The 7,909-nt window shown below is 45.1% G+C and overlaps 1 non-coding gene across 1 annotated transcript; it reads left to right on the forward strand.

Annotated features, from left to right (window-relative positions):
* Positions 1 to 3,240: 3,240 nt before the first annotated feature.
* On the forward strand, positions 3,241 to 3,358 carry LOC126163320 (U5 spliceosomal RNA). The gene has a single exon (XR_007535214.1). It is a non-coding gene; the product is annotated as a U5 spliceosomal RNA (small nuclear RNA).
* The last annotated feature ends 4,551 nt before the right edge of the window (positions 3,359 to 7,909 follow it).

Raw genomic sequence — 7,909 nt, forward strand, 5'->3', positions numbered from 1 at the left:
TCGCCGCTGATTCCGACTAACGTCCGGTTGCAGCTGACATCAATTACCGCTCCCATTCCCATTCCTTTCTGCTCCCTCCACTTTCAATTAGCATACGATGTATCACAGCTGCGGGTTATGCGTGGTGTCTGTTCTTTCGGACTTCTACGACAGAACAGATACTAAGCATTCATTAAGTACCACTTTGGGTAGCGAAAACTGACACGGGTGGATGAGTACAAGGGAAGGGAATGGGAGGGGCGGAAGACGATAAATTGCTTGTATGGAAAAGTATTCTCGAACCAGCCCCACTTGGACGAACTAATTGATGTTATTGTTGTTGTCGTCTTCATTCCGGAGATTGGTTTGATGCAGCCCTCCATGCTACTCTATCCTCTGCAAGCTTCTTCATCTCCCAGTACCTACTTCAACCTACATCCTTCTGAATCTGCTTAGTGTATTCATCTCTTGGTCTCCCTCTACGATTTTTACCCCCCACGCTGCCCTCCAGTACTAAATTGGTGATCCCTTGATGCCTCAGAACATGTCCTACCAACCGATCCCTTCTTCTAGTCAAGGTGTGCCACAAATTTCTCTTCTCCCTAATTCTATTCAATACCTCAATACCTCCTCATTACTTAAGTGATCTACCCATCTAATGCTCAGCATTCTTCTGTTGCACCACATTTCGAAAGCTTCTATTCTCTTCTTGTCCAAACTATTTAGCGTCCACGTTTCACTTCCACACATGGCCACACTCCATACAAATACTTTCAGAAACGACTTCCTGACACTGAAATCTATACTCAAAGTTAACAAATTTCTCTTCTTCAGAAACGCTTTCCTTGCCATTGCCAGTCTACATTTTATATCCTCTCTACTTCGACCATCATCAGTTATTTTGCTCCCCAAATAGCAAAACTCCTTTACTACTTTAAGTGTCTCATTTCCTAAATTAAAACCCTCAGCATCACCCGATTTAATTCGACTTAATTCCAATATCCTCGTTTTGCTTTTGTTGATGTTCATCTAATATCCTCCTTTCAAGACACTGTCCATTCCGTTCAGCTGCTCTTCCAGGTCCTTTGCTGTCTGTGTCTATTTACAGGAAACCACAACCTGGCCGCCATAAAATCTATTCAAATGTTGTGCCTCGCTCATCACGACTGTCACACTTAGTGTAGGGTCTGAAAAAGTTTCACGATATCATAGAACGTAATGCTATCCAGAATAGCTAAATTTTATTGACAGTAACTTAAAATAGAACATTACGCCTGCAGCAGTAATTGAATCATCTGCTGGCTGTTCTTGAAACTACTTCTTTATGTTTAGCTCTAAAATATAGGGACAAAAGTCAGGCTTGAATCACCCAGACTGTTTATGACTAACAACTTACTTGTTGTCGCCATTTTCACAGCAGCTGTATACAAATTGAGGTAGTTTAACAGAAAAACGCCTTTTTGCTAGCTGCACAAGTTTTTTTTATTAACTAAGGCACCCTGACGCGTTTTGCGTTAATTATAAGGCTTCTCCATTGGGTGCCCTGAAATATTACGCAATTTTCTCGTTCGCACATAGAGATAATCATTTTCACATCCCGGTTATATATTTGAAATTGTCCAGTTTTATAAGAAAAACTTATTTACAGGTCATAGTCTAATCCATTGTTTATGAGTGAAACAGCTTCCCCTCATGTGGCGAATCGATTGAAAGCTTTCAGTTTTGCTTGTGGTCACTCTGTTTACGTTATATACCACTGTACAACAGCCAGTTTTGAATCTAGAGCAGGGGTCTCCAAACATCTTAGCCTAAGGGCCACAGTGGCTCTTCTATTAAGTCCTAAGGGCCAAAACCTAGCAACGGTCTGTTTCCTTGATGTCTGATACCCTAGTACTGCTCGGAACTCGTCGGTACAGTTTAGAAGTTTTCGTAACGGTTACCACTGCTGTCTCTTTACACGAGCTCACAATGAGTAGCACTGCAGTAGTCATTACGAAATGAACCGCTTATTGCTTGATCTTGAGCTATAGCCTTAATTTCATTTCATGTACATTGGGACAAGTAAGTACCACTCTTGAATGTCATTGTAACGTGCTTTCACAAAACATTGTTACTTCCGTGCGTCATTGACAAAACATTAAGTGGTCAGATCGTAGTGCGAGCTACACATGGTATCAGCAGAGCGGGATATCTTCAGTCAGCATTCAGAGACACCATTCCCGGTAGATTTCGCAACTGAAACTTCGATTGTCTTGAAAATAAATTTTGAGAAAAAAACTTTCAATAGGCAAGATTGCAAAAATTTGTCTTTATTGTTGACAATCAGTTTCGACAGTTGTAACTGTCGTTTTCTGGACTCAAGAAAATTTTTCTTAAAAAAACCTGTTCCATTGTGAATTAGCACCGCATACCATGTTGCCATTATGGTTGATAAAATACCTCACATTATCAACAGATCTGTTGACAAAAGAACAATTTACACTATATTTGCACCATATACTTTGCCTAAGATGGATCAACGATGTGTGTAACATGTCACTCGTACATAAACGGATGACCATATGTGCATTTTACTGCATATTATGCACTTTAAGTATTATCAACCTATGCGTACATGTGCACAAGGTGCTGTTAAACTGTAGATTCTTTTATCGTCGACTAACCTATGTCAATCTGCTTTATTTTATCTACCATAATGACAACATGTCATGAGGTACCAACCCACAATGGAACACTTTTTATAACAAAAATGTTTTCGAAGACCAGACGATCAGTTACAACTGTATCACTTATAGTACAGGTATCCTATTTTATAATAAATTTGTGTAGAGATATTATTTTGCCTGTTCTTCAAAATTTGTCAAAAAAGAGACATAGCATTATCGTTAGTGAAATTCATAGCGTGCGTGGACATCCTTAGTGAATGCGTGTTACTTACCGTCGACAAATCACAAATGGAGTTCATAAACGGATACTGTGAGGGAAAAGGTCACCTTGCGTTGGATCTTGCACAGAATTAGAAACATATTCGCTGAAGCCCGAGCAGGGGTACGGACAACAATAACAGCGGCGCAACGCACGTTGCGATCAGTACAGCCGACTGAATACAGCCTTGTCTCCGCAGTATCCTTTCTTTCAGGAGTGCTAGTTCTGCATGGTTCGCAGGAGAGCTTCTGTAAAGTTCGGAAGGTAGGAGACGAGATAATGGCAGAAGTAAAGCTGTGAGGACCGGGCGTGAGTCGTGCTTCGGTAGCTCAGATGGCACTCTGGTTTCCCTTCAAAACGAATAAATCTTTCGCCTTTTACTAAAGATTTCCGTGGAGGGGAACGTTAAATGAGTCTATAAGGTATTTTTGTAGTGCTCGGCTATTGCTGAGCCATATAACAGGCAACGGCCTTGCCGCAGTGGATACACCGGTTGTCGTGAGATCACCGAAGTTAAGCGCTGTCGGGCGTGGTCGGCACTTGGATGGGTGACCATCCAGGCCGCCATGCGCTGTTGCCATTTTTAATGCCGTTCGGTCAGAGGGTTAGTCGCCCTCTGTAACAAAAAACTGAGTAAACAGATCAAAGATGAACCTAAATGGATGTCATGGGACGTCCGTCCCGAACAAATGGAACGAACAATAAAGAACAAAATAAGACAAAAATATTAAAAAAAAAAGATGGTAGAGAACTTGCCCGCAAGATTCAAACTAAATAAAAGATTCAAACTACGGAAGGCACTAACTACTGATAGGCATAGTTAGTAAATGAAAGATTTTAATAGAGAACAAACAATGTATTTACCTTAATAGTATTGAAAAATCATAATATACATAGCAGTTCATGATATCCAGTATTGGAAATTTCAAACCTCCGCCATCTCTCTCCCCACATCCACCACTGCTGGCGGCTCACCTCCAACTGCGCAACGCTACGCGCTGTTCACATCCAGCTGCCGCTGCCCAACACTACAATGGCAGACAACAATGCAAACTAGCCACAGACTGCACACAGCACAGCCAGTGATTTTCATATAGAGCGCTACGTAACGTTGCCAATAAGAAAACATAAACAGCCTACTTACATAAAGAAAACATAAACAGCCTACTTACAATGCATACCTTGTTCAACATCAAATTAAGGCGGGAAAGATACACAATATTCAAACTATTAGAAATTGATACTTATGTTAGCTTCTTCTCGGGTTGACAAACATAAATAATTTTCCAGCATTGGGTATGTGTACACATGTGACATCCACAAATACCCGTTGAAAAAAGTCGAAGCTGGGGTGTATCAGAAAATTCCATATTTATCTTTATCAGTATGTAACCTGGTAAAACGTGCTTGGAAGCGAGCAGGGATGGGGATGTTCGTCCGTGCAGCTTTTTAAAACTTGGGAGTATTTTTGAAAAACACGATTCGGCACCAAAGCTGTAGAACTTCTTTATTAAAACCAACAGTCTCTGTTAAACATCTATCCATCGTCATGCATGAAGAATGAAGTTACTTATTATTTGTATCTAGATCAAAGTTATACACTGGTCAGTCACATTTATGTGACCAATTTCTGTGTTCGACATCAACGTGTAAAAGCCACTCATAGACAGTAGGTGGCAGCATTAGCAGTGGGGGTATCTAACCCGTGTAGGGGCGGGTTGGGGTGGGACGGTGGTGGTAGGGGGATGGAGCGGAAAATAGTGTAGTCTTCTACATCGACATATACAATCCGCTAGCCACCAAGCGGTGTGTGGCGGAGGGCACAATTCGCACTAAAGTCATTTCCTCCCTCTGTTCCACTCGCGCAGCGCGCGTGGGAAAAACGACTGTCTGAACGCCTCAGTACGAGCTCTAATTTCCCGTATCTTTGAATGGTGATCATTGCGCGATTTGAAAGTTGGAGATAATAATCTATGCTCTGCATCTTCGGCGAAGATCGGATATCGGAATTTAGTCAGCAGCCCATTCCGTTTAACACGCCACCTATCTTCAAGTGTGTCCCACTTCAAACTTTCTATGAGATTTGAATCGCTCTTGCGATGGCTAATGTACCAGTTACGAATGTTGCCGCTCTTCTTTGGACCTTCTCAACCTCTTGGATCAGACCCAGCTGGTAAGGGTCCCATACAGATGAACAGCACTCTAATACTGGACGAACTAACGTATTGTAAGTTATTTCTTTTGCTGATGGACTGCATCGCTTCAGGATTCTACCAATAAACCACAATCTAGAGTTTGCCTTACCCGTTACTTTTGTAATCTGATAATTCCATTTGGGATCATTTCGAATAGTCACACGCAGATACTTGACGAAAGTTACCGCTTCCAAAGACTGGGTATTTATTTTGTACTCGTACATTAATGGGGATTTGGGCCTTGTTATACGCAGTAGGTTACACTTACTATTATTGAGAGATAACTGCCAGTCATTATACCACTCATTTATTTTCTGCAAATCCTCGTTGATTTGTTCACAACTTTCGTGTGAACTTTCCCGTAGACCACAGCATCATCGACAAACAGTCTAAAGCCGCTGTCAATACCATCAACCAGATCGTCCACGTAAATCGTAAAAAGCAGCGGACTTATTACACTGCCCTGGGGTACACGTCAAGTTACGCTTGTTTCTGCTGAAATCACCTCGTTCAGGACAACATACTGCTCCCTGTCTGTTAGAAAACTTTCTATCCAGCCGCATATGTCATCGGATAGACCGTAAGGGCGCACTTTATGGAGCAAACGACAGTGCGGAACTGAGTCGAACTACTTTCGTCGTAATGCGGAGATGGAGCATTATATCTGCCGTCCAAAAGAACTTGATAATTAGCTTCCGGGCCATTTCCGAAATGACTAAGTCTCTAAACTGTTAGCTTGCTGCTGTGTTTAAAATATACCGTGCATGGCAAAGTGGTGCTATCCAAAACCGGCGACTAGGCAACTGTGGTGCACCACGGGCTGTAAATGACACGGATGAATGATGGTTTGGGGGAGTGTACGGGCGAATAGATGTGGAAATGTTGAGCAACTGACTGCTCAGATGAACTAAGTGGCTGCCAACAGCGTCTCCGCAATGACCACTCTGCGTACAGATCTCTGCAGCAGGCGCCTGGTTCTGCACCAGTGCTGACTGCTGTTCAGCGGCGCCGAAGGCTAGAACTTGCACGCTAATATCGCAAATGGACGTTCAGAGAGTGGCTTACAGGTGACCTTTCCAGATGAATCACGTTTTATGTACCATCGGACAAATGGCCGTTGGCGTGTACGGCGTGAAACGTCAAACGAAATACACTCCTGGAAATGGAAAAAAGAACACATTGACACCGGTGTGTCAGACCCACCATACTTGCTCCGGACACTGCGAGAGGGCTGTACAAGCAATGATCACACGCGCGGCACAGCGGACACACCAGGAACCGTGGTGTTGGCCGTCGAATGGCGCTAGCTGCACAGCATTTGTGCACCGCCGCCGTCAGTGTCAGCCAGTTTGCCGTGGCATACGGAGCTCCATCGCAGTCTTTAACACTGGTAGCATGCCGCGACAGCGTGGACGTGAACCGTATGTGCAGTTGACGGACTTTGAGCGAGGGCGTATAGTGGGCATGCGGGAGGCCGGGTTGACGTACCGCCGAATTGCTCAACACGTGGGGCGTGAGGTCTCCACAGTACATCGATGTTGTCGCCAGTGGTCGGCGGAAGGTGCACGTGCCCGTCGACCTGGGACCGGACCGCAGCGACGCACGGATGCACGCCAAGACCGTAGGATCCTACGCAGTGCCGTAGGGGACCGCACCGCCACTTCCCAGCAAATTAGGGACACTGTTGCTCCTGGGGTATCGGCGAGGACCATTCGCAACCGTCTCCATGAAGCTGGGCTACGGTCCCGCACACCGTTAGGCCGTCTTCCGCTCACGCCCCAACATCGTGCAGCCCGCCTCCAGTGGTGTCGCGACAGGCGTGAATGGAGGGACGAATGGAGACGTGTCGTCTTCAGCGATGAGAGTCGCTTCTGCCTTGGTGCCAATGATGGTCGTATGCGTGTTTGGCGCCGTGCAGGTGAGCGCCACAATCAGGACTGCATACGACTGAGGCACACAGGGCCAACACCCGGCATCATGGTGTGGGGAGCGATCTCCTACACTGGCCGTACACCACTGGTGATCGTCGAGGGGACACTGAATAGTGCACGGTACATCCAAACCGTCATCGAACCCATCGTTCTACCATTCCTAGACCGGCAAGGGAACTTGCTGTTCCAACAGGACAATGCACGTCCGCATGTATCCCGTGCCACCCAACGTGTTCTAGAAGGTGTAAGTCAACTACCCTGGCCAGCAAGATCTCCGGATCTGTCCCCCATTGAGCATGTTTGGGACTGGATGAAGCGTCGTCTCACGCGGTCTGCACGTCCAGCACGAACGCTGGTCCAACTGAGGCGCCAGGTGGAAATGGCATGGCAAGCCGTTCCACAGGACTACATCCAGCATCTCTACGATCGTCTCCATGGGAGAATAGCAGCCTGCATCGCTGCGAAAGGTGGATATACACTGTACTAGTGCCGACATTGTGCATGCTCTGTTGCCTGTGTCTATGTGCCTGTGGTTCTGTCAGTGTGATCATGTGATGTATCTGACCCCAGGAATGTGTCAATAAAGTTTCCCCTTCCTGGGACAATGAATTCACGGTGTTCTTATTTCAATTTCCAGGAGTGTATCCTGCAGAGACGACGGAGCGTTCTACGAGGCTAACTCCGAAAGAAATGCACACTATTTTTGCAAAAATACAGTTTTCGTTCTGCATGCGTGAAAGTTTTACAGTGTGTAGATACATCCTTCTCGCTTGTTTTTAAACTTAGTTCAACCTATTCCCGTGAGTGGCGCCGTCCCAGCATGTCTTCAAGATGGCTGCTACACTTGACGTTCGTCAGAAGCAACGTGCCGTCATAGAA

Source organism: Schistocerca cancellata, chromosome 2, assembly GCF_023864275.1.
Source record: "Schistocerca cancellata isolate TAMUIC-IGC-003103 chromosome 2, iqSchCanc2.1, whole genome shotgun sequence".
NCBI classification, from domain to species: Eukaryota; Metazoa; Arthropoda; class Insecta; order Orthoptera; family Acrididae; genus Schistocerca; species Schistocerca cancellata.